Source organism: Struthio camelus, chromosome 4, assembly GCF_040807025.1.
Source record: "Struthio camelus isolate bStrCam1 chromosome 4, bStrCam1.hap1, whole genome shotgun sequence".
NCBI classification, from domain to species: Eukaryota; Metazoa; Chordata; class Aves; order Struthioniformes; family Struthionidae; genus Struthio; species Struthio camelus.
In genome coordinates, this window is record NC_090945.1 from 16,777,248 (window position 1) to 16,803,344 (window position 26,097).

At 40.8% G+C, this 26,097-nt stretch overlaps 1 protein-coding gene across 1 annotated transcript in view; it reads right to left on the bottom strand.

The window, feature by feature from the left end:
• TSPAN5 (tetraspanin 5) overlaps positions 1-26,097 on the bottom strand; it is an 87,646-nt gene that overhangs the window by 28,260 nt on the left and 33,289 nt on the right. The gene's annotated exons all lie outside the window — the stretch shown is intronic.

Genomic DNA, 26,097 nt, shown 5'->3' on the forward strand with positions numbered 1-26,097 from the left:
AAAGAGGATTAAATCAATTAAGGGAGGATCCACAGCTATTGTGATTTTGATATAATTTCTGGCTCAAGAACTTTCTAAACCACTGATGACGGGGAGAAAATAACCAGGAAGAGATCACTGACTGCTTTTGTTGGTTTAACTCCTCTTTCCTGAGAGGGCCTCTACACACATTAATTTAGGCACAATACTGAGCTAGGTAGACTACTGACCTAACCCACCTCAATCATACTTGGCCCACACTTGCACAAGCACAGCCCGCTGTGAGGATGAAGTGCATATGAATGCTGTAAGTAATCCCCATTGACAAAAGAGATGTTCACTAGGAAACGTATACTTTTCACCAGAATTAACTCTGGAATCTGCTGGCAATTACAAAAGAAGCTTTCACAGAGCCTATAAGTAGAAAGCACTTTGCAGAAATCTCACCGCAGTTTTGTTCTGCTGCTAGAACCAAAAATAAAATAGCATGCGTACCCTGCTTATCTTGCAATCCTGTGGTTGTCTCCAAGAAGGTCCTACCCTCCTGCCTTGTAACCAGAAAAACTCTTCACTTCCTAAGCACATGGGGAGAGGAGGAAATGCATACGCATCTTCTCAATTAAGTCTTAGTAACTTCATTTAAGTCCATTAAATTATTCCAATGAGTAATAAAAAGGTGGAAGTTTGCCTTATTATCTACAAAACACTCTACAGAGGAAAACAGGCTCAGTCCTGCACAGACTTAGCCTGATTATAGTTGGTCACCTGACTTTTTTTTTTTTTTAAAACAGGGTGCAGAAGAATATTTGAACATTCCTCCAGAGTATTACAGCAGCACCAAAACCCTGCATAGTAGTACTTCAACACCATAGGTTTTCTGCCCATAAACAAACAAGTACACTTTCAAATTTTTCTTCTATAGAGATCATACGTGTTTAAGAACAGAATGTGCAGTAAAACTTGCATTGTTGCTCTCCTTGTAAGGTTTACATGCAGTTTTCAGACACAGATTGATCAAGAAGTGTTTCAAGCTGCACATATCCTATTCCCAGTCTTGCTTCCAACAAAGAAAGTGATTCTGTGTTGCTAGGGATACATGATTATACAGAAGAGCATTTCATTTGAAGGGTGCTGGGGTAAATCGTAATGCAAATACTAGATACAATTCAAGAGAGATAGATAAGCTTAACTGTAGAGTTATTACTTCACATGTTGTATTTTTCAATTCAGCTGAAATTCTTAAGCAACCTGACACCAGTTTTCAACCAAAAGTATGACAGCTGCAGGCCAAGCAGCAAAAGGCTGGTTAACATGCTAGGAGCATAAGCCAGCGTATGTCTATGTGTGAATACATTATTCAAGGGTTACGCGAGAAGGAACGATAGGGCAGCTGCTTAATTTTCACCTTCACTGCAGCAGTATGAACACGCTGTACCAGAAACATGCCAAAAATTGTAAACGTTTAGGAAATTGGGGTTTGGGGGCAGAGTTTTTGAGCCATGCATATACAGAGCATGCAAATTCCCCATCTGCCTCTGCTTTGGGCTGCTGCAAACATGTTGTCCAGTCTTTACCAAAGGGACTATCCCGATTCCTACAGTAAGTTTAGCATTTCTTCCTCAGCAATATCCTGTAGGTTATCCACAGGACAAGACGGCCTCCTGCGTAACTCAAACCAGCATAGAGGGAGCGAGCAAGGTATGCTATTTCACTGACAAACGTCACAGTGATCAGGACAACATGACGAGTAACATTTCACATCCTGATGTACAATCAGGAAAATACAGGACTTGAGCTTTATACATACATAAAGTAGCACTAACAAGTTCCTAATTGACTAAAACCCCAACAGTTTCTCCCCCTAAGCAGTTCCTCTGAAGCCATCTGTGCTCAGATTCACCTACAGGTATTTAAAAGGCTGAGTACTCACTGCTTGCTATAAAAGTATTTTATACCAAATCACACTTTCCGTTATTCAACCCAAGGCAACAAGAGGGTTAATGCCTGCGTCAGAGCATCAAACGTCTTAAACTGTCCTGGCAGAAAAAGGATACTAAAAGGAAAATTAAAATAAAAAGTTACATACAGCTGCTTTCCTGCCTTCGTGCCGCTGCAGCGTATCTTGCTTTAAGTGTATCAATTAACCTTCTTTCAAACAAAAACCAACAGGGCACCCGGAGAGATGCCAGCTCAGTCGCCTCCCTTCTCAGCCTTGCAGCTCTCTTCTGGAGCAGTATCACCCCGGAGGGAGGTGGCAGAGTCCACCCTGTTGAAGTACCACCACTGCTCAAAGCATACGTATGTATTCATGCTAACACTTATAAAAAAATAAAACAAAAAAAAATCATTCACATAAAGCCCATTACCTGTTTGTTTCTGAGCCACTACCAGGAGAACGACTCCATGTAGTACGATAAGTGAACAAAGATGACTGTTTTGGTTCACAGAGTCATTCAGATGCAGATGGATAATTGGCTAAAATATCTCAACTCTATTCTCATTTTATGTGCAATTTTTAAAAATACTAGTGTGCTTCACAGCTAACTGCCTCCCTAATACCTGTTCCCTTCCAACACAAAATGTACACACGTAGAAGAAAAAATCCAAATCCAAGTTTTCACGTTTTTTGCTCAGTTGAATCAGACATAACTGATCTTATAGTCAAAGTGGAAACACAGATTTGAGAAAGCAATGAGAAAAATCTGTCGGTTCCAACTAGCAAGGCTCTTCACTCGATGCGTTCAAATGAAAAATTAAGCATGTATGACCCCAATTTTCCATGTAAATGCTGTTAGTGTACCTTTCGGTTTCCCTAGCATGAGTTTTTCTGTTCTGTGTTACAAGAGAATATACTTCTATCAAATGCACAGTCAGTTGCCTTTATTTTTCTTATTGCCTTCTTTCTTTTTAATTACAAAAAGACGACATCTGCTTTCTGTTATAGTTGCTCTATGCATTTATTTTATTGCTTTCTGGTGGTGCAATTATGAGTACTGCCAATTAGCTTGGAGCAAGAGTCCCTAAAGACCAAAGTCCCTCTCTTCTTGTCCACAGAAATTGATATATTGGAAAATAAAAAAAGAAGAATGAATTAGTCCCAATTTCCCTGCTCCAACTTTTGAATAACAGCTCTCCTCAAACCTAGATAAAGTTTAACTCTTTCCGAGTTCACAACGTTAGACCCTCCAAACTCAGGTCTTACTATCTAAGAAAGATATTTTAAATAGATTTTTAATATATTAAGAAAAAAACAAAACACCCACGATACTTGCACATAGCACTCATTCTGTAAAATTCACCAATGAAAGCTTCTGGGAGTTTAAAGTTCGTTTTTGCAAGACCTAACTAGTACCCCAAAGCTAGTACTTCCCCCCCTCCCAGAAGTCAAGGGCCTTTAAGGCAAATACCCCACCACTACCACTAAGAAGAAACGCTTCAAAAAAACCTAGAAGTCTACAGCAGAAGTAGCCAGACACGCCTGCTCACTGTCACTTTGGTATACCCATTTCACACAGACCCCTTTCCCTTCTCATCCACTCTTCTTCACGTTCCCTATTGGCCTTTGCGTCAGTGCCGCCTTGCTCTCTGCTCCTCCCGAACCCATGAGTCCACGTGGGAAGAATGAGAAATTCTGCTCCGTACCCCTCTCCGGGGGCCTCTTCCCTGGCTTCACTCCTGAACTAGCCTAAGTGCTCAGCATCCCTCCACTTTTCCTATCCAGTCCTGTTCTCTCATCAGCACCACCTCCATCTCTGGCTCAGTCCCCTCCGCTGCAGCTTCTCCGTCTGCAGTCAGCTTCTATTTTTATAACATTCAAAAATTATGTTGAGTGGTGTTCTCACAAGGTATAAAAACAGCTCTGTTGACTACGGGTTTAAAACACAACCACGTGCAGGAGCAAAGTGGAAAATAAAAATAAGAAAAACTGGAAAAAAAAAATCTGCATCCCAGTATCACTGGGCTGGGATTATTTCTCTTTGCGCTGGCCAAACAGCTAAGACAGTAAGTCAGAACTGTAACTTCCCGCTCTGGCCTGCAAGTAAGAAAAAGCATGAAGGCAAAGAAAAGATGTTCTGCTTCAAGCTGGGATGAAACTAAAGCATCTGGAAGCAGTATTGCGAGTGGGTAACTTTCCAGGTCTGCCTCGTTGCCTAGGGCTAGCAGGTTCCTAGCGCAGAGGACAGCAGGACTTCCTCAGCTGCTCTTTCTGCAGCTGTGCCAGCTGACTTAATTCCATCGTGCCCTGCCTGCGCCCAAGGCTGCCCAGGTGCAACCCCACCATAACTCTTACTGATGTGCCTTCTTCCGGTTCAAATGTTTAAAATGAGAACAATAAAGAAACAAAAGAAGAAAAAAACTGTGATAAAAGGACAACACACAAAATTCTTATTATGAAACTCATGCACATACATTCACCTCAACTGCAGGCAGAGAAGTTTTAATGTCTTTCATTTAGGTATTTCTCATATCAAACAACAGACTGAGGTAGGTTTTTCGCCTCTTGGCAAAAAGGGCACAATTACATTGCCTATACAATTGATTTAGATAGCAGAGAACATGATTGCAGAGCTAGGAAACAAGCAGGTACACGCTTGTCAACACTGCGGGAGACTGAAGGCTCAGCAATTCCTTGGGGGAAACCAGCCTCAGGCTCCCGCTGTGCTAGCGGCCCAAGGATGGAGAGTCCCAAATCCTTTATTCCCAGCTACCCCGTTGCCACATCCCAGGCCACTGCAACAGACTATACTTGGAGCTCCAACTACTAACAAGCAGCGAAACACTCGTGGAGGATGAAGGAGGCAAGAGCAGCTTGAAGCAGTCTGGACGGCGAGGCATGCTAAGCGAATGACTCCAGCTTCACAAATAAACTTGGGTCAAATAGTTTAATCTTGCTCTCCTTGTATTGAAAAAACAGCTAGCACAGAAAACGGAGCAACAGCGAACAACCAACCAACCTGCAGCTCTCTCAGAACCTCTTCTAGCAAAGCCTGCAGTAGACTCTTTCCTGAACCTAATGCTCTTTCCTAGTTCTTGCTCAGGGGTCTTCCTCAGCAAGATGCTCAAAAGCCCTATACAAAGCAGCTGGTATCGCACACATGAAGAAATTAAGGCATGAAAGGTAAGAGTTGATTCACTGCAATTTAATAGCGTGTCAGAAGCCAAGCAGAGGCATTCAAAATCCTACAGCTATTGTGCAGCCCATCCATTGATCACATCGCTCCCCAGGTCAAATCCAACTCAGAACAGTAAATTCTTATGCCAAATACACAAATAGATGGTGTACATGAATGTATGAGATAAACTTCTGATACTGGCTCCACAGAAAGTTGGGGTGGGGAAGGGAGAGAGAATGGGGTGCTAGAGGTGTTGTGATAGATTTGTTAAGATTTCTTTGACCGTCTAGTAACTGTTCACTTTACAAAGATGATGAGGCCAAGGGCATACAGAGACCAGTGCTACTTTGTCAGTCCCAATAAAAGCGTACCTACCAGTTGTGTGCATGAGAGCATATGGGTACACCCCTCTCTTTTTAGGGGGGGATGTAGGAGAAAATATAAAACACTGATTTGACACCTATCATAAAGTTACTTTCCAATATCCACACACAATCGCCAGCAGCAACCCAGACGCACAAAGTCCGGTTCTGTTTTATCCCAGCCAAAGTACGAGATATGTTTAAATACTGAATAAATTTCTTCACTCTTCTCCATCGTGTAATCCTTGCAATAAAGGGAAACATCCTATCGGTAGTGTTTTTAGCCTCTGTCAGCCCTCAACTTTTCCTGTGTATTACACTAACTGCACAGAACTAAAAAGTTCAGATTTAATATTTAACATAGTTCTGTGGACCACTTACTGCAGCTTTCAGAGGCCGCAGACGGTCCATGGACCAGAGCTTTGAAAAATTCTGTTCCTCACAGTAAGACAATTCAATCCTGCCTCACTTCTCCCTGAACCTGGAAGCCACTTTATGTTCCCCCAGTGTACACCATACAAGGTTATGCAGCAAATTAAGCCAAATTTTTACTTTGTGACAAAATTAAACAATACTTGATTAGATATTTTTATACTACAAGGTATCTTTCTAATTTCCAATTAAATTTTACAGAGGCAGCCATCAATTTGTCATTTCTGCAATAACTACTTGGCAGGGGACAATGCAGCCAAAATATTTTCAATTTATTTTCAGATAGGAGCAGCGTGAAACAAAAAGGAGACGGTAAATGGCCACAACACTCTTTACCTGATGGTTTTATTCCCAGGCTAAAGTTCTGCAGTTTGGCAGTGAATAACAGCAGCTATAAAACAGCTGCTTGTCTAAATGAAACAGACTGCTGACCCTTTGTCTAGTTTCTAGACGGCATCAGAAGCACCTTGATTATTTGTCATTCTGAACAGAAGAACTGGGGCTTCGCTAGCCACGGACACAAAACGCCCCTCACTTCACAAAGGCGCCCCTTCAAATCACAGTTGCTGCTGCTGACACCTTTGCTGGACTTGCAAGGCTATCGCTGCATTTAATTTGAGGGATTAAACTTCTTTTAAAAATAAATGCACCAAAGGAACAGAACTGCATAACACTGTAAGATTTCTAGGCCACTATGACAGAGCCTAATTTTGCTCATATAAAGTTTCCACTTCACCAACAGTATGAACAATATTACCCAGGTCATACAAAAGCCTTGTATGCTAAACGCAAGCTTGCGTTCCTAATTTATTCTCACTCTGAACTGAATTATTTCAGTAAACTCATTCCTGATGATTGCATTCACCTTACCTTTGCCTACTGCTACATTTTTCTGGCTTGCATGAGTACTAATAGCTAAGCCCTCCCGCTGACACATACCACCAAAACAAGCATTAGAAAATCTTTGAGGGATGTGGAAACGTAGTTGTAGTACATACGGATGGCTCACTACGAGAAAAGCTATAAAAAGGCACTGCCGCTGCCTTACCAAGAACCTTCTGCTGTGTAGCTGTGCTCTTGCAGTCAGCCAGTGACCGAGGAGGCGTTCTGGTACCGCAAAGATAACTCGCAAGAGAGCACGCGCACGTGCCGACTAGAGAGCAATCTCATTTTCTCCCTTATCTGTAAAAGCAAAGCTGCTGCTTGTAATGCCCTTCTTTTATTTGCAGACAGTCATTAGCAAGGAGGACAGTAGCACAAGATTATTTCCTAAAAAAGCCTGGAAACATTGAAATGGTCTTAAAGTCACTGTATCACACTTCAGTTTCCAAACAGGGTCCCACAAAGAAAAAAAAATGCACAGAGAACTGGATTTGATTTTACTTTGTGCGTTTACTCATCATTCTAGCTTGGGGCCAGAGTGCAATCCCTTCTTACGTAGGAAAAGTATTTTCTTACTTCCTGCTCAGCCCCAGAGGGCTTTCAAGGTGCAAGGTATATGAGCAGCATAAAGCAGCTATTTAATAGTAAAAATCTGAATTCTGGACAAGTTTTTGTGCCCAGCTGGACATTGTTATAAGAGAGGAGAAAAGAAAGCATTTCTTTTCACTACCGGGTGTCAGCACTAGAACTGATTTAAACAACTTTAACTGTTTCTCATGGAAGAGTCATCCTGCACCAGCTCAAAGCAGGAACCTCTGCAGCTCACAGACTCTCAGCTCAAGCCTTCGGGGCAAGTACGCTGCATTTCACTTGATCAATTCAAAGATAACGTGACTATGGAGAACAGCCTTTAGGAGTCTCACAGGATCTTGTTGGAACAACGCTGCTTTGGGCATGTTACGCAACAGCAACAAGTTAGAGCACAAACTTGAATAAGGTAGATCTGTCAGACAGAGACTCAATGCCTCCTGACCACCTCTGATGATGGCCTTCACAGCACTAATATCAAAACAAAGGGTGGAAAGAGATCAGGCAAAGCACGCTCTAACCAGTCTGTGATGGAAGCAAAGGCACAAGTACAAAACATGACATTTTCTCCTCCACACTGCTCAAAGGACTTAATCTCCTTAAGGAGTGACTGCACACTCCTGGTAACAGCTTATTCTAATGATGTATCTATACGGCAAAGGTGTGCCTCAACTGCTAACTAGACACAACTAATTCCAGCTAAAAATACCAGTGTAGAGAAGGTACCCTGGTAGGGATAAGGTAAAGCTTGACCTCAGACATAAGGGAGAACACGTGCAGCAAGAAACTTAAATCAAGTTCAGCACCTCCTGGCTTGCATTGCAATTTAAACCCAAGTTAGTGGAGTACGCACGCGTTTTGTACCACAGTGGGGTAGGCCTAGCACTACATGGGGAAAAAAAAGCTTATTATCTGAAACACATTAGTAAAGTTTTACCCAAGAGCAGTGATGTCGGTTTCGCTTTGCAGCCACTAAACTGGACAAACACGTAGGCAACAGGAGAGGAGACTACTTGAGAGGTAGAGACTTACTTTCCCAGAGAAGAATTCAGAGAGGAAACCGTTCTTAACTTCTCCAGCTTTCAGCCCTGCTTTTGTTTAAGAGCAAGCACATTTGGAAGCCACTTCCAAATGTGCAAGAAGCAAATGCAAACAAAACAAAAACTGAGCAAGGGAAAAGCAGTCTCAAACATCTTTTCCCCGTTTCCTCAATAATTTAATCTATTGACCTCTTTCTGAAAATAGACCTATTTGTATCATGACTAATGCACTCCAGAAAACCCAGAACGGTCTGCTTTGCCTGCGTTTTCAGTTCAAGCATTCTGCTTCCATTTCAAAAGGGATCAGACTGGGAAGCTTCTCCGTTAACCTGCACTGTAGCTCTTCCACTACAAGGATGTAACAAAACTTTTCAGAGCATCATTACCTTCCTTTAATCTCATTTCCATATTTTTAGATTTTCCTTCATTTGAACTGAAGCATCAGGAGACAGGAAGGAACTTGAAATTCAGTCCTCCCCTGACACACGCATGCTGCATTTACTCCTGTGTGGGGCTACAAAAAGAATGAGTGGGAGAGAAAGGGTTTTCAGCTTTACACAGTTGTACTAACTGTCACGACTGTGGAGCTCCCTGCAAAAACCCTGCGCCAATACTTCATGTCCTCTCCCTCACGCAGTAAAGAAAGGTGACCACAAACTGGAGCAGTAGGAGGACTAACATATGGGACGTACAGATGGAACGGAACTTAATTCAAACACAAGATCATATACTTAAGGACTAAGAAAATATCTGCTATAAACTGAAAAATTATTCACTGGAAACACAAAATGGCTTTGGATTTACATGCAGTCTGAACCATCAAGGTGACAGGACGGGAGAAAGTCAATATGGATCCATCGTTCCTTTTCCGCTTCGCCGGGCCTGTTAGCAGACTGCAGGTTCATCAACTATACTTTGGCCTAAACAATGCTAGAGACACGACATCCCAGCGAGTAAGCACTTAAACACGAACATACAAACAAGATCATACAAGATAACATTCCCATCTCTTTGAGGTCAACTTTCTTATTAGACAACCCCTCTTCAACAGCCCACTGCGCAATTGTTCTATTTGGGTCTTACTTATTCCTCTAAGCCCTGCCTTCTTGAAATTAACAGTTCTTCTTATTGATTTATTTAGGATAAGATTTTTCGCTCAGATTATACCCCATCTGGATCTGATTCATCCAATACTGGCAGATCACCTGTCTTGTTTCATATGAACAGCAGGTGCAGAGTTGTCTAGGATTGGGCCCATAATTGCTGTGCCCCAAAAGCAAAGTCACTCTTAACACACACGCAGCAATTTCAGTCTTCATTTGACCAGCTGGTGCATTCCAATACACACACGCATAAAAGCACAGTGTGCCGCGTTTCCAGCTTCAGGTGGAGTTTCTCAGCATGTGCCATTTAGATGCATCTCCACAAAAACCATAAATTAATTCCATGACATTTGGTCAAGTGCTGCTCCCTATTCATACAGAAAGCATGAAAGAGGCTCAGTCAAATGCAACTTTGCGTTCTTGGCAGCGACATGCTCTTCTGGCTGCACTCGCATGACCTCAGCTGGATTTCTGGCGCTACCACATAAGTAGAGAAGGAACAACTGCAGGGTGGTGTGACAGTTCTCTATCTTGATGCTCGAAAGCAGGCAATCGCCCTCAGCAGTCACCCTCAGGACATTTAAGAGGGAACAGGGAACCGCACGTGTGAGGAAAGAGAGACATCACCAATAGCTTTCACTTTTTGCTTCAGTTAATACAGAAATAGGCGCTACCATCTCTTGTCCCAGTGAGGGCAGAAGGAAAGCATACCTACATACGTAAGCGATACGTACCAGATTTAGGAAAGGGGTTGTCTCACTGGCCTGCCCTGCAGTCAATATATATGACGTTTATATAAGGATGCAGGACGACAAATCTATCACAACGCTTCCACACTGGCAGTGTAGTCTATCACTGACTCGCTCAGCGCTCCTACTCTTGCCTCTCCTACACAGCCACTGACAAACTGCGTATCTCCAAGGCTGCGCTGCGGGAACTTACAAGCCCCATTTCATAAAATTAGCCCCTGCACTCTCAGCCACCATAACCATTTCTAGGCACAAACAAAGCGCTTATGATCAGACACGAGGCCGTATGGAGGCTGGAGCTGTGAAAGCAGCAGCAGAAGGAGAAAACCCACACTCTACAATATTTCCAGTGACTAAGAGAGACACTGGTTTTGGCTGCTGGGTAAGCCAACTGTCTGTTCCCATAAGATGCTGCATTAATTATCAGTCTAGAGGTATACACAGTAAAATAGAACTAAAGGAAATGTTTGAAGGAGAAGTATATTAAAAAGTGTTGGTGAACGAGGAAGAAATTTGGAATCACAGAGGCTCTCTAGGTAGAGCATATACAATCAGGATATAGAAATACACTGAACTCTGGCACAGTTCTCTAGATTCTCCCTTTTGACTTCAACGGCAGCCAAGAGCTACTGAAAGGTTTTGAAAATTTGAGAATTTTGAAAATTCTCCCAGTAATTACCAGTGACTTGCATAGTACCCAACTTAACTATCTTTGTGTTAATGAGATGGTTCTTTTAGCTGAGAAACCAAGAAAAACATGATGGTAAACGATGGTAAAGTTTTTTCTTTATTCAGAAACTATCCATTTGTATCACAGAATCAGTAAGCTAAAAACAGTAGTATTGCATTTGAAGTCACATTGCTGCATCTCTTCTTTAAAGTGATTTCTTTAAGCCAAGTTCTATCCAAACACTTACCAGCCTTATCAGATCTTCTGCTTTCTTACTCTAAACTGCAAGCAATTTTGCAACTGAAATGGTTTCACCTCCTTCTCAAAATAGCTACCTGTATTTTTGCATTCTCTTATAGAATGCATCAGTCCAGTAGTTTTTATAAATGGTTATCTCCCTGCAAAATTAATGTGTTTTACAGATCACACTGGGGGGGGGGGGCCACACACAAAACACCTATATCACGTTTCCCTTCGTCTCCTTGGTTCAAGGATTCCCTTAATGCTTGCCTCCCATTAACTAGGAAGTAATTTGATCCAGTTTGAGTCAAAAGAATATTCTCAAATATGCTTATTAAGTAAAATACATTTCTTCCTCAACACAGCTTCACTGATCGACTTGAGACACACTGAAACTGAGATCCTAGTGCCCTTCTTTCTTCCCTGTGAATCAACAATAACCATGGGAGCAAAACCAAAGACCACAAGGTTCCCAAATAGCTTGTCCTATACATTGCAGCAAACAGCCTAAGGGAAAAGTGTTCTTTGGCTACTTCGCTGTATTGCTATGCAGCCTTTCGATAAATCAGGGCTAAAAACATTGGCAGTTTATGACAAAACAGCAAGACAGTTGTTCTGTGGGTCAATCTCAACTGACAGAAGCAATACAATTAAGAGCTCAGCTTAAGCCTGGGATATACTTTCCACTTAATTCACTCTTCCAAATCCTGTCACCAAGGACTTTCCAGGTATCCAGCCATTCTACTATTCCAGACATACACGGAAATACAATAATACAGACAAAAGAATCATGCTTACTTACACAGATATATATACACATGCTCAGATATATGCATACTCAACACAGACACACTTATAACTTTGGACAAAAATTCTCCTCCCCTAAAACATAAGCCGTCTTGCAAGTTGTTAAGAGATATGAGTAAAATCAAAATCAGAACTTGACCACATTTATGCAGAAATAAGCTTCTTCATATTGATAAGAATATTTGCCTGGCTAGAAAAGGCAAAATACAAGTCAAGAACTATTGAAAAGATACTTCTTGTATCGCACACTTTTTTTCCCCTCCCCCTTTTAAAGGGTATTTTCATAGGTCTGCGTCCCTTCTAGTATTTATAGTGTAGTTAAAAATTTTTTTCTAACCTCAATGAACTTGAAAGTGATCCATTTCAAGACAACTCCTTGAGAATTACTCTAAATGACAGCTATTCTTAGCACATATTCACAAGATGCAGCATGCCAAAAGCTGCATGATAAGCATCCAGGTAAATTCTCATTAGCAAGATGTCTCCTTCCACAACAGACAGTAAGGTACCACCTTATCATTACCTGCAAAATGAAACTTGAAAACGTGGCTGAAAAAATCATATTTGCTTTTAAAAGTTGAAGAGATGGCTTGTGCACAGCAAATGGTTTCTACACTGAGCAAGCGCATGAGCTTGGCCCTGTTCCTCAAGAAGTGACGTACTTCCATTTTTCCACACCTATGGTAGGATTCCCTCGCAAACATGCGAGGCATGTATAGGCAACTTAGGCGCTGTGGGCTCCAGCTGCTGCTCCAAAAGAGCATAAATTTGCTACAAATTCTGCACAATAACTGCCAGTGCCACAGAGACGCTTGGATGCCCTTCGTTTTCTGAGAGAGTGCATTTAGTATCCTGCATTAGTAATCAACGCTTCCAGACTTCATGTGCAGTTCATTTTATATTTTAAAAATAAAAAAAGTGCCCCTCAGTTGTGCTACAATTTTGGCTTTTAGATTTTTGCCCTGAATTTGCACATTAGTAACTGTTTTCATTCATTACCTTTTTTTTTTTTTTTTTTTTTTTTTTTTTTTTTTAAGTCAAAGGCAGACTATGCCAACCGGCTGAGCCAATAACATATCCATGTTATGAAGCTTGACACAGCTTAACCAGGAGGCCTGCATCTACTCCTCCCACACCATTAGGAAAGGGGATGGAGAAACAGTGCTTATAACACAATTACTAAGTTGCCACTGCTTCACATTGTAGCAAGATAACTATTTGCAATACCTTTCAACTAATAAGGCTATTGCTATTCATTTTCCATAAGGAGAAAATTCCTCATGGAAATAATAGTTTGGTGCCATTATAACAAAAGACATTACACCACACCCAAGAAACCCACAAACACCTAATAAACAGATCATGGCAATATGCTCTTTCCATATATTTTAGGAGTCCTGGAAAATCATTTTGGAATTGCAGTATTTTTCCTGAAAACTAACTTGAAGTTTAAATCCTAACACCTATATATATTTCATTATATATCATTGCTTCGTTCCATCACTGAAATCAATCACTCGAACAAGCCCTCTTACAAAGAGAAAACTAAGGTTCCAGTAAAACTGACGTATGGGATGGGAGGGGGGGGACACTAGAAGACAGGGAGCACAGTGTCCAATTGATTTATGTCTGGCTGAATGAAGAGCAGAACTAAAAATAAACCTATTTCATATTCCCATGTTCCATTTAATATTTAGAGCACTTTACTCAGCATTCAAAAGTATTATCTATTGGTATTAACTTGTAATCCTTTTCATTATTAAAATTTCAGCTGTCTACTAAACTCAGCTAACTGAAGATTAGGCCCATAAATCGTAAACATATTTCCCTCCAAAATAAGAGCAGCACAGGCAACTCGATGTTACAGTTGTAACAACAGAAGAAATAAAGCTCAGCCTATGATTTTCTTTTCTGCAAGCCCTAAGTAGAAAATGTAACACAAACCAGCACAGTCAGTTCTGTTTTTCTTTCCTTTTTATGGTCACTTAGAGACTTGTAGGATCAAGGCTGTAGTTTGTGTTCCCCAGTCATTGTTTCAAAACACTTGTTCTAGTTTCCACTGCGGTGAGGAAGGCAGAAGATGGCAACGGTGCAGGTCCCAGAGGCCGCTGGTGCAACCGCGGGGCAGATGTGGTAACTCCACACATTTGTTGTATCTGTATTCTGCAGCCAGGCTTCCACCTCCCAACCCAGTGGGGTTTACTTATACAGAGATATATACCTATACATATGCAGTTAAACATGCAGAGGATTACAACATATGGAAACTGTTGCATGCTTAGCAAAATTGAATATTGGCAGCAGCACAACTCTACAGCTGCTGATTAAAAAGCTTTGAGACTGAGCTACAAGGTACTGTTTTCTTCACCTTTCACTGACCTTAAAACAAAAAACTGCAAGAACATGCATACATTTTATATATATGCATACAAAATATACATAAATATATATACACATAAAATATGTATGTGTGTGTGTGTGTATATATATATATGCACACCTTTTTCTTTTTTTAGTAGTAATAACCCAAATCAGAAACCTTATTAGTATTTCCTATGGTCATGAACTTTCCTTGACATACTGGACTGTTTGCCAGGTAGTGTCAATAGTCTACTGATTAAAGGTCTCTATTAAGTCCAACAGACACAATAGACCATGACAGCTCAGTGATCCGCTTATTATAATCTGGTGCAAGATACTTCTATAAATTAACATTTCCTCATTTCAAGTGAGTCTTCAAATTTATGAAGAAGTCTGGAAACAAGACTAAACAAATCGAAGCTATAAAAGTGTAACCGAGAGAATAGAGAGGAGAGGATCACCCACAATGCAGTCAGCAAACAGCAGCACGACCTTCTGTACATAAATTGTTAAACTGAACATCAAGAGTGCCTGCGAAGCAGCAGCTGGTGGACAGGGCCATTGAGACAGTGGTTGCAACACCCCAGGTCTCTGCAGCTTCACCACTGACCTGCAACAAGACCCTAAACAGGTCATGTCCCCTCTGTGCCTCAGTTTTTCCTACCATCTCTTGTCCTGTCTAAATAGACTACATTCTTCAGGACAACGCTCCTCACAAAGACGATGCTCCAGCACAATACTCTCTAGTGCACAGGTGAAAGAGAAGCTCCCCAGGCTCAGCAAGGGTAAAACATTTATGAAACACCACTTTCTTATTGTTAAATTAAATAAGACTGGATTTGGGGTTTTATAACAAGTTATTGCTGGATTACTACCACTAACATTTTGAACACTGAACATAAAAAAAAAAAAGCATCTGAGAAAGTATTTCACAAAGTTTTTGTTTAAGCAATACTGCTAACACTCACTTGGTTTTAGCTATATGGTATTGTGAGCAGAGAAAAAAAAATCTACCGTTTGATGGATTTTTCGGAAGACTAAAAGACAACAGTGAGGAGGGAGGAGAGAGATCAATGCAGCTATAGTGGAGCACCACTGTTGTCATACGACAAACAAGATTTAGAAAAAACCCAGAGGAGACGAGAGAGATGTACTGCCCATCCTTTTTAGCAGCCTGCCTTACATGCCACTAGAAGATAAACCTAACACTAGCCTCAAACCACTTGCACCTGACAAACTTCCATCAGCAACAGGACATTAAAGGCTGTTTTGATACCTTTTAGTCACAAGCATACAGCTATATCTTAAAAGATGCAATTACCTTGCTAACAAAGCCAGGCTTCCTTCCCCTTAAACCCCCCTCCCTCCGGCCCCAATACACACCTGAGAGACAAGAGACAGAAAAGAAAGATACAGCAAAGTAAAAGACATAAAAAGCAAAGTAAGGGAGGGTCCCAGGACTTGTGTTGTCTAGCTCCTTTTCTCCTTGCCAGGACCCACACTACCAAGGCCAGTAATGTTTTGGAGGACCCCAAGAGAGCAGAAGCACTGAACTTGTTTGCTGCAAGCGGCATGTCCCGGCCCTTGCCCGAGTATTCTGAAGTACCGACCAGACTGAAGACTAAGCCTGGTGGTATTCAGTATCAGAAATAAAATTAAAAAAATACAAAAAAAAAAAAAAGGAGAACTCCAAGCTTGGTAGGAGCAGGGATCAGAGCTGAGACTCAAGACAAGTCAGTGAAGATACTAGCAACAACAACAACAAAAGCTGTAGAGGCTCCCGCTAACATTTCTCTGTATGGGAGGACGAGCTATCCGTTACCTCGCCTGTTCCAGATTTACTCATCTGTTTTGCATGTCCACCCAGTTCTCAGAAGAGAAATTCCACTATGAATTGAGTCTTGGAACAAAACTCCTGTTCTGGGGCAGCAATTTTCTTCCATTCCAGTTTTCCATTGCAGATTGCATTCACTGCATCAGAATATTTTAAAACAAAAACAAACTTGCTTTGACGTGCCTTTCGGCAGCAGCTAGCTTTATTCTGCTTCTCCAGAGACACCAGAAAAGCATTTAATGACCATCCATTATGAGCCTGCAACATGACATCCTCTGAACTATCTGTTTAGTGACAAAATATTATTTCTTTAATGCTCTCTGACATTATTATTAGCAAAGACTGCAAAACATATCTACCTAGAATGTTTCTTGTGAATTATCTGCTTTAAGCAGCTATTCCTGATTTCATGCCATTTTAACAGAATATTTGCTGTGCAGTCCCAATAGTTACTGCATTTAAAGGATATTCCTTGGCCTATGGTTTGGATTCCTTTATGTGGGGAAGGGTGAGACAGCATGGTTTTTAAATAGAAGGATTTCTTAAAGCTTCATTTTTCATTCCAGTAGTGTCTTTTGTCTGAACGTATTTATTGCTTCCCGTAGACTGTCCGTAATGAGACGACAACAAACGTTGACAATTAAAACACCAAAATCAGCAGGGTATTTAAAGTGGATCAGATATTTGAAATCACACTTAATATTCTTAGAAACTTCAAAAGGTAGTGTTTCCTTAAGTAATCTCACATTTTTCTTTAGGAGTCCTTTATGGTATTTTTTTTGAGCACGTGAAAAAAAAAAGTTAGAAATGGGATTTTAAACTGCTGCTGCTGCTCCTCTTCAGGTTATAGAGCAGACCGGAACCAAAATACAGGCTCCCGATGACCAGGCCTACCATGTTTTTCCTTGCTCCACTTGAAAAGGAAACAGAATAACCATTTCTTCAGATATCTTTCACATTTCCAATATCAAGAAAAGATATTCTGACAGTCGTCAGTTTTATATAAAAAGGAGTTATGTAGACATCTGTTAGGAAGACTACCCTTTTCGTGCCCTGCACCAAGACTGCATTTCCATTATGCACTTTAGGTATACTTACTGCATTTTGCTTAGAAAGCCTTTCCCTGAGGACATAGACACCGCAGCTGCGCAACGTGCACTTGAAACTATTTTGATGAATGTTAACACACAAAGTGAAAGTCCTAATCCTAGAGCACTATCCACCCACAAGTTCTCTTGTACTTGTGCCAGGCCTCATTATCTCCAGCAATACTAGTCATGACGATTTTGCAGGAATTTGAATTATGATACTCTCACAACCAAGTTTGAGAAAAGTGACTTTAGGGAACCTACTAGGAGAGCAGCGGGGAATGAGGAGAAAAAAAAAAAGAAAAATAAAAACCTTACTCAGCAGGTAAGTATCAGTCCTTCACTGCCAGAATGGAAGGACGTGACAAGCAAGTTTCCACAGGGGCCTGGATTACATCCCGTACTGTTTCATATTTTTGTTAAAAACCAGGATATGGGAAAACAGTATGCTTATTAAGTTTTCATATGGCATTTACGATGAGACTTCAAGCTTATCTTAACAGAGTACAGAGATCTTGACAGAATGAAATAAGCCATTCAGCGGAGACAACGTGCAAGGAGCTATGCAAACACAATCAAGCACAAAAGTACAGCACAGAGAACAACTGAGTACATGGCAGTTCCTTAGAAAAAGATCTAATACAGGATTACTCAAACAGCTAACGCTTAAGACCTTCATTGCAAGTAAATTCTGCCCAGACTGGGACTTCCCAGGTCCCAGATAGATAATGTTTCCATATTTCTGGGGAGGATCCCTCATATCCCATTGTTTTCTTGCTCCAGGGCAGCCACAGCAAAGCACTGCTGCAATTTCACCACCAGAACTGTGTGCCTCTCTCAACAAATCTAGAGTCACACACTACTTCCTTCCTGAACAGATATCAGTAAAAGTAAAGGTTAAAAAAAAAAAAATCGCTTTAAGGATTAAAAAAGGATAACTGATCTGAAGGCCTGTGGTAAATCATAAGCTTAGTGTGAGTCAACAGTAAAAAGCTATTACAAGAAAGGCAAGTTTTATGCAGGAGCTTATAAATGAAACAATACAGCCTGCAAAATACAGACAGTAATCCGTATGCTACACTCAGCCCTTGTGAGGTGTAGCTGGGTGTTACATCTAATTTCGGGTACTAACATTTTAGAAAGACATGGATTATTTGGAGTATCTAAACAAGAAAAAAGATTGCTTGCAAAGCATGGCAGAAAAAAAAAAACAGCATGTGTATATATACATACACACACATATACATATATAAAGATTTGCTCATGGAAACTGAGGTCAAAAAAGCCCTGAGCACTTCAGCCTTCCCTGTGTTGCCCATTACTAGGTTACCTCCCCATTCAACAGCAGAATCACGCTTTCTCTGAACTTTTTTTTGCTACTAGCACACTTGTAAAAGCCTTTCTTGTTAACTTTCACGTTCCTAGCTAGTTTTAGCTTCAATTACATTTTGGCCTTTCTGATAGCATCCCTAAGCAGGCACTGAATGCTTTTATTCTCCCTTCTGTCTTGCCTATCCTTCATTTTATTTCTTTCACATTCTCTTTTCACGTTTTAGCTCACTAAAACTCCTTGCTCAGCCAAACACATCATGTCTTGAACTTCTTAGCCCTCCTGCAAAGCGAGGGATTTTCTAACCTTTCAGGAAGCTTTCTTTAATTCTTTAGATGTTAATGTTTCTTGGGACTGATGAGATCTTTAAAGAAATTGATATGGCTTCAAAGTTCTTTTTGCATCTTTCTGAAATTCAAGTAAGGAGTTCAGATAGGGTTAAAAAAAACCTCCGAAATGGCAAATATCGCAAAAAAAACCTTGTAGAATAAGTTATAACTCAAGTTAGTACAGACCAACTTAAAAAGATTATTGTAATTATTTTGCCGTTTTTCACCCATCTCCTATGCCGTCAATGAATAGACTTTTTTGCTTTTGAGCTAAAAGCTTTTTTCCTGTAGCAAAAGTTGTATGCATCCAAAGTTTTGTGGCTGAGACAAACAGTACAAAGTGAACAGACTAACGTAAGACCCCAAGTTAGGGGTACACGCTACTATGATCCTTCATGCCTCAACACTTTGAGTACTTTCTTTTAAGTTTGCATTTTCTTTCTCACTACAAAAAAAAAAATTTTTACCGTGTTGCAATCCAGCACATGGAGAAAGCTGACAATCCTATTTTTGTCCACAGGCAAGGGAGCTAGTTCGCTTCTCGAAGCCAGCATCTTCCTGACTATGTAAAGTGCCTTTGCCCTCAGACAGCGACAGACAAGAGATCCGTTTAAGAATCACGTGCACCAAAGGCCCACGATTGTTAAACAGATTTCCATGGTGTGTAAATCACAACCCAACTACCTGCCCCTTATAAGCTTCTCATGAACCTTGTACCTTTCACACAATTCAATGGTCTAGAATGGAAGAACTATTAGCGCAGTTTGCCTTTTAAAAAGTCTCTGCCACTACAAGAGATTTCACTCTTCATAAGAAAAAGACAAAAGATGGATCAATGGGAAAAATGTGAAAGAATAGCCTACTGCAAAATGCTGATAAACGTCCCGCTCATCACATCAATACCAACAGTTTAAACTCCAGCCCTCTTCAGCTATCCCAAAGATGATTAACAGAACATATTCTTAATTTTTGAGGAGCACATAAGATACACAAATATTGTCAAAATTTATTGGTAACATATTGCTTTATCCCATAATTCTTTTCTTCTGCATATATTCCCCACATTCATTGCAGAAGTTGCATTACAACAAGTTACATATAAATTACCAGAGGGGAAATAAAAGATAATTGTAACTGTAGCAGCCACCTGTCATATTTGCATTTATATCAGAACGTTCAGGATTTTTCTTTCACTCAAATGAAAAAAATGGTTTGTAAAGAAAAACATTACCTTGTCTGGTCCAAGACCAAAGCAAAATAGGTTGGAAAAATCTGAGAAAGAAACGTTGAGGCATTTCTGTGATTTAAAGCAATAAAAAAATATTACACATACACACACAAACATGCATGAATTATTCTAGCATAGGTCAGGTTATTTCAACATTTATTTCTGAGTGGTTGATCCCTAGTGATCCTATCACACTCCCAAGTCTTGCAGCAGGCTCTGTAAGCTGACTTGGAAGAGTAATGATGATTTCTGCTTATCAGAGGTGTCCTAGTCCCAGCCGCAGAACTCACGGAGCAAATAATATAGATCAAAATACATAACATTGACTCTGAACAAACAAGCAATCCAATAGTAATCTGGGAGTTCTTTATAGGGAAGAAGTAAAACAAATATTCTGAGTGCTCCCCAAACAAATAATCAACAAATATTTATGTATTCTCACAAATATAAGCTATATGTCTTTGTGACCCGTGTTATGAGCAAACCATACTTAAGCAAATTATAGAACGACCAATTGATTAAACGGAGGACAAGATGCATCTCATTTCTGAATGGGCTCCATTTAAGATGTGTACCACAAAAGCTACTGTAAGATTTTTTTCACTGCAAGATTTGTATATACATTTATCCAGGTACCAGTCAGCTCCCTGTGCTCAAGGGGGACAGGGTTGAGAACCTGGAGTCATCTTGATAGGCTGAAATGAAGTAGGACACAGGAAAAAAAAGTCAGGAGCAGCTCTCCATTATAAAAGGAAATGGAATTATTTACAGCATTCATTTAGAAATGTTGATTTTGACTGTCTTCAAATATCACTGAACAGTAACGTTCAAAAAAAATTCAATAAAAACTATCAGTCCTGACAATAAATTAGGGGGAGAAAAATACTGAAAAATGGGGGAAAACGCCATAAAAAGTCATGGTAGTTCGAGACTGAAATTTCACTGCTGTCCAACACACTAGATTTTAATCCTTGAGTTTGTATATTAAACATCTACAATCAGTCATACTGCTTTCAGTAAATCCAAGGAAAACAAAGAGTGAGACTGCAAGCTACCTGGAGCACTGGAGGATGAGGAAAGAAATCAGAGGCAGGTGAGCAGAGAAGGTGAGACCATCATGAGACGAACTGCAACTGTATGACCAGGAGCTCTGAACCAAGGAGGAACTCTACGCCAATCAGCACACATTGAGGGCTTCAAGGAGAACCCACTGGTCAGCTGTACTAAAGGCAGTTACGTTGTCTTACACAAGTAAGCAAACAAGACACCCTACCGCTACCAGTTGCTGGCAATGACAATTCAGAACAATGCCACAGTGGACAATCAGATTGTATACTGTCAGAGAAAGACCATTAGAAATGAGCTAAGCTTTTAAATGAAAAACAAAGATAATGCAAAAGTATATTTTAAAGTTTTAAAGCAAAACTTATTAGAGCTATAAAAGATAGCACTTTAATACCCCGCAAGAGTCCAAGCATCTTAACACAATGCTTCCCTTCCAGATTAAGATACTAACAGGTTTCTTTGATGGATAGTCATGAAAGCTATCACCACAGAGCAATCAAGAGCTCAGCAACCTGGAAACTTGCTTGGCATGCTACAGACTGTTCAGTTCCTCAATTTATTTGAGCCAGAAGTTGGATTTGATCTGAATCTCTTCAGCAGACAGAGTAAGGAAACGAACCAAGTTACCAGCTATCCAAGAAATTCCATATTGGAACAAAGAGGAATTTAGGGGAATGCTTTCCCCTGAAAAAGCAGGAATTTTTGTGAACTGTAACAAACTGGCATTTCTTAATTGAGAGTTTCTCAGGAAGTTATTGATCTTAGGAAGCAAGACATTCCTTAATCTACTACTATTATTGAAATGTTTTAATTGGTAACCTGTATATAAATACTTCTATCTATAAAGACCATCTCCTCCCCTCCCCCCCCAAAACCCCAGAATATTTTCCCTGTCTGTGCTCCCATACATGGGTGAATGGTTCCCAGGATCCTTGCCTGGATGGATACAGCCCTGGCAAGCAGAAGCTTTTGATCAGCTTCCAGCTGATCGCTCTAGAGGATTTGTTTAGGGCTCATGCTGTTGTACAACAGCATGAAAGAAGGTTACTCTGTCCATAGGCTCACATGACAGACTCTCAAGGCAGTCTCGTGTTCAGAGAGTAACGACCTGGGGAACGCAAGCTCCCTCTACTCTTTTGCAGCTCTGAGCTGCTCTTGCTATAAGGAATTTTCCTGTAACTTACATGAGTAAAATTGTTAAGGGCCAGAATGACTCAGCTACCACTGAAGATGAAGTGTGGAATCCCAAAGGGACACAATGTTGGTACTTACCCAGCTGAGCAACTGTAGTGGCATCTACTGAAGTACTTCTGCTGCTCTATTTCCTATAATTACTTCTTCAAACCCTAATCTGTTTTGATTGGTACAGGTCCATGGCTAGCAAGGAAGCTATCAATGCTTCCTTTGGGGAAAGCGGGAGCACAGCCTCACACAAAGAGGCCCTTAGGAAAGGAGCACACTTTGCAGACAAATTGGCTACCACTCATGCTACCACTCTATGCTTCTATTTCTGGTTAGCATCACCACAAATATTGTTAGTAGATTTCTGTCCCTTTCCTATTTAAGATCTCCTTGATCTCAGCCAGGCTGCTTAACAAGGCCTATATCTAAATCCCTGCCCTGCATACTAACTTAGCTAGAAAAAAGAGAAACCAGTCACAAACACGATACAAGTAACAAGCTAGAAAATACTTCTCTCACCCTTCCCTCTTTAAGATCAGGCCAGTCAAGAAGTGACCTGTAGCTCGTATCTGGTCAGAAAATTGATCCTTTAACACCAAAAGCAGATGGGCTACAAGTTACTGAATACTGAAAGGATCACTTGGTGGCAGGCAGAGAGAACATACACAAAGAATAAAACACACTCACATTGCTGTTAAACCCACCCCTGAAACTCTTCAACAAAGGGTAACTATCCCTGCTGGCAGGCATTTCTTCTCGACACAGGATCGGTCAGGGGCCAAGAGGGCCCACTGGTGGTTCAAAGATCACAACACTGATACCTCAGAAGTGGCTGTCCAGCTAGCTCCATCTCCTAAAACAAAAACTTCTCCAACCTCCTAGTCCACTGAAGATTCATGCAAGAAGCAGCCAAGATCACAGCTGAACAAGTGGGGATAAAATCCTGGATGAGAGTCAGCAGCTCCCAGAAAACATATCTTAATTCCGTACTCCACTCCAAGTCAGGCTCCAGGACAACACGCAGTAACCAATTTCTTAGGGGGAATGTTAATTCTTTAGGACACAGGGATTGGGAGGAGTAAAACATACTGAGAATCCATGGAGGTAAAGAAAAGAGAACAACCCAGAAAGTGGTAGCTGTAAGAGAAAGTTGACATTTTCAGCTTTATTTCACTTGACCAGTCAGAAACACCTACCATTTGTGCCTTTTGTTGAGAGCAAAACAAGTCTGAAGAGATGGCAAGGTAAGCGCAAAAAGTGACCTCTATAGACTACAGAACAAATTCATCCGGGAGTTTGTGAGGCTAAACTAGATCTCTACGCTATTTATGAAACAGAGGAAGAGTTAAGTGACTGGCTACTTATGAGTAATTATCACAACTATTATAAAAAGATTTGTTAAGAGAATCTTGGCTGTTATATAATTATCCTATGGGTCACCATCTGTCTTTAAGTCCTCATAAAACTAAACATATGTTGTTTTCACCAATGCTGTAGTAGATTCACATTCTCATCCTGCTTACATGCTGCAACATGAAAAGTCTATTCATATAATTGGGAATGCATCAGAGCCAAATACCAAATAGTGCTCAACCTCTAGCAGTTTGTTGAACGGCAGGCTGCTTCCTCAAGCGTTCAACTAAAGGGTGTAGACCTCTCACTAACTTAACACACATAGTTTATGTCCATTGCTTTGCTATAAGTTTCCTTTGGCAACAGTTATGATCTGAAGCGTTAATAGATGCTTTGGGTATTCTTAGCTTACCTTCTCCCCCCTCCTTGTTTTTTTCCTCTCTCTCTTTTTTTTTTTTTTTTTTTTTTTTTTTTTTTAATTCTGGAGGAGGACTACTTGGAGCTCCAACTGCCCTAGGAGTTCCTGACTCTAAAGCAACATCCTCTGAGGCAGGGCTCCTACCACAGCACTTCTGGGCAAGGTGTTACTGCCAAGGGCTCCCAACATTGCTCATACCCACAGTGTTATATACTTATTTTCTTCCCAATAAAGCACACGTAGGCCATAGGGTTTCAAAATTATTAGAGGAAAAGGAAGAGGGGAGCCATGGACATATGCAGCATGTTACTTCCTCCATATTACTGCCAGCAGATCAGCAAAAGTCTGAAGATTACTATTCTAATGGGCTTGGTGGTAAAAGGATTATCACGTACCAGCTGTCTGTCAGTCCACTGGTGGGGGATGGTATAGAGTCATGCAAAGTTTCAATGCTATGTACCCTGAATATCCCAAACAGTTTTAAGTAAGCACAGATGATGCCAGCTGTTTACACATAACACTGCTATCCTACAGTAGTAAGGTAAAACAAACAAACACACACACACCACCAAACCCAGAAACTGCATGGAAGAGCTGCCTCCAGAACTCTCCAGGTGCAAGATAACTTACAATAAAAAAAAGAAACCACTGCACACAAATGCAGAATCCTTCACTTGTGCCTCTGTAGAGTTTTTACTTCAAGTACTCAACATTGGATGATATACCGAAACATCAAGCTAACTAGCGCTGTTAAAGAATGAAAGTTCAATCCAAATTGTGTTTTACTGAATAAAGCCAAACCTTTGCAATAAGTGTATGTTTGTTTAAACTTTTTCTTTCCAAAACCCTACACGCAAAAGAGTTGAAGCAATTTATCACAGTTGTGAGAAGCTGACACGGCCATGAGCTCGTACAGTTATGAGACGATTCTCTCAAGTAGGCCGCCCCACTCTCCTAGGGCTTGCAGAAACAGCAATAATCTCAATCTACACGACCAAAGTCGTATTTCATTAAAAGAAAATTGCAGAATGTCTATTTTAAATGACAGCGGCAATTAAAAACACTGTCAGATATAAAATAGTTTTAATTAAAAATAAAGTGTCGACTGGACACTACATTTGAATCATTAACATGTTAGAGACTGAGAAGAAATTCCCCAAATTAAAGTCACACAGAAAAGCAGGCCTTTAAACAAAAGTGTATAATACAATGCACCAAAACTGTATAAGTGAAAACAAGCAATACTGGACACCTCACACAAGAGTTAAGAAAAGGCATCTTACGTGGAGCTTTGGGGAAAATATCTTCTCAAGTCATCAGTTTCAAGTCCGAGAAGCACACAGTGCTTAGTTTGTGCAACCACATACATTGTTAATAAGTATTTTTAAAAATAGCATTCCACTCAGTCTAGAAGGAAGGACGCAATCTGTGCAGGAACAGCACCCAGCATGTTTTGTTCTGTAGGAACAAAAGGAAACTGCGAGTGCACAACCCAGGGACAGAAGAGGAGCTGTCTGGGGGCTGAGCCTGCAGTAGGTGGGCGAGCATGGCACCCTTGGGCTTGCAGTATTGGTATCCAGCCAACAGTGGGTAATTCAAAGCATCACAGTTTTTATTACTTACACCAGGAGGCATAAGACCCTACAGTACTCAGCTCACCATCCCTGCCTTTCCTGCAGTAGTTGCAGGAAGTCCCACTGGGTAAGACACAAGCTGGGTCCCCAGAGGGGATACAGAGCATCTCATCCACCCTCCTCAGGCTCCCAGCTGTGGAGATGTGCTCCTCCATGGCACTCCCCAGCCACCAGCCCAGTTGAACCAGTCAGGGCTCTGCACTGAGACACGTGGCCCTTGAGACCCCTTATTCTCAGGGCACAGGGCAGGGATCAACTGATCCGTTTGCTATCAGCAAGTGAGATACTACTGTGGGGTGCTTCTGACAA